The following is a 2,106-nucleotide window of genomic DNA, read 5'->3' on the forward strand; positions in this document are numbered from 1 at the left end:
GATAATCACGATGGTGTGATCACTCACCTAGAGCCAGACATACTGGATTGCATAGTCAAGTGGGCCTTAGGAAGCATCACTATGAACAAAGCTAGTGGAGGTGATAGAATTCCAGCTGAGCTCTTTCAAATCCTGAAAGATGATGCTGTGAAAGTGCTGCACTCAATATGCCAGCAAATTTGGAAAACTCAGCAGTGGACACAGAACTGGAAAAGGTCAGTTTTCATTCCAATCCCAAAGAAAGGCAATACCAAAGAATGCTCAAACTACCTCACAATTGCATTCTTCTCACACGCTAGTAAAGTAAAGCTCAAAATTCTCCAAGCCAGGCTTCAACAGTACGTGAATTGTGAACTTCCAGATGTTCAAGCTCTGGATTTAGAAAAGGCAGAGGAACCAGAGATCAAATTGCCAACATCTGATGGATTATTGGAAAAGCAAGAGAGTTCCAGATAAACATCTATTTCTGCTTTATTGACTATGCCAAAGCCTTTGACTGTATGGATCACAATAAACTGTGGAAAATTCTGAAAGAGATGGGAATACCAGACCACCTGACCTGCCTCTTGAGAAATCTGTATGTAGGTCAGGAAGCAACAGTTAGAACTGGACATGGAACAACAGACTGGTTTCCAATAGGAAAAGGAGTACGTCAAGGCTGTATATTGTCACCCTGCTTGTTTAACTTATATGCAGAGTACATCATGCGAAATGCCAGGCTGGAAGAAGCACAAGCTGGAATCAAGATTGCTGGGAGAAATATCAATAACCTCAGATATCCAGATGACACCACCCTTATGGCAGAAAGTGAAGAGGAACTAAAGAGTCTCTTGATGAGTGAAAGAGGAGAGTGAAAAAGTTGGCTTAAAGCTCAACATTCAGAAAACCTAAGATCATGGCATCTGGCTCCATCAATTCATGGCAAATAGATGGGGAAACAGTGGAAACAGTGACAGACTTTATTTTTTTGGGTTCCAAAATCACTACAGATGGTGACTGCAGCCATGAAATAAAAAGACGCTTACTCCTTGGAAGAAAAGTTATGACCAACCTAGACAGCATATTAAAAAGCAGAAGCATTACCTTGCTGACAAAGATCCATCTAGTCAAGGCTATGGTTTTTCCAGTAGTCATGTATGTATTTGAGAGTTGGACCTAAAGAAAGCTGAGCACTGAAGAATTGATGCTTTTGAACTGTGATGTTGGACAAGATTTTTGAGAGTCCCTTGGACTGCAAGGGGATCCAACCAGTCCATCCTAAGGGAAATTAGTCCTGAATATTCATTGGAAGGAGTGATGTTGAAGCTGAAACTCCAATACTTTGGTCACCTGATGCTAAGAACTGACTCATTGGAAAAGACCCTGATGCTGGGAAATATTGAAGGCAGGAGGAGAAGAGGACGACAGAGGAAGAGATGGGTGGATGGCATCACTGACTCAATGGACATGAGTTTGAGTAAACTCTTGAATTTGGTGATGGACATGGAGGCCTGGCATGCTGCAGTCCATGGGGTCACAAAGAGTAGGACACGACTGAGCAACTGAAGTGAACTGAACTGAGTTATATGAGTACATCAAAATTTAGAATTTCTGTCCAAGGAAGCACACAATAGACAGATTTCAGAGGTAAATGACAGAGCAGGAGAAGATATTTGCAATTCCTAAAACATGGAATGTAGTAATTGAGGTGTGTGAGTGGCACCTGAAAACCAGTAAGAAGTCAAAAAATCCAATAGAAAAGTGACAACCAATATGCATTCAAGTACACGAAAAGGAAACAATGGTTAACAAGGATGTATTGAAGTGCTCAAACCCATGGAGATAATAGTGCAAAGTAATGCAACATTGATATACCTTCCTTCCACCCGAGTGGCAAAATTTGCAAGTGGCATAATTCAAGATGTTGACAGGAGTGGGTTGACTGCCAGGGATCACAGGTAGGAATGTAAATTGTACAACAACAGTTATGGAAATTGTCTAGCCTATTCTGTACACCGGAAATCCATTTGCTGAACATATTTCTCAAGGATTTGAACTCAAGTCCTCAAGAGATCACATCAGTTCAGTTTAGTCGTTCAGTTGTGTCCGACTCTTTGCGACCCCATG

The sequence above is a fragment of the Bubalus bubalis genome, chromosome 2 (assembly GCF_019923935.1).
Source record: "Bubalus bubalis isolate 160015118507 breed Murrah chromosome 2, NDDB_SH_1, whole genome shotgun sequence".
NCBI classification, from domain to species: domain Eukaryota; kingdom Metazoa; phylum Chordata; class Mammalia; order Artiodactyla; family Bovidae; genus Bubalus; species Bubalus bubalis.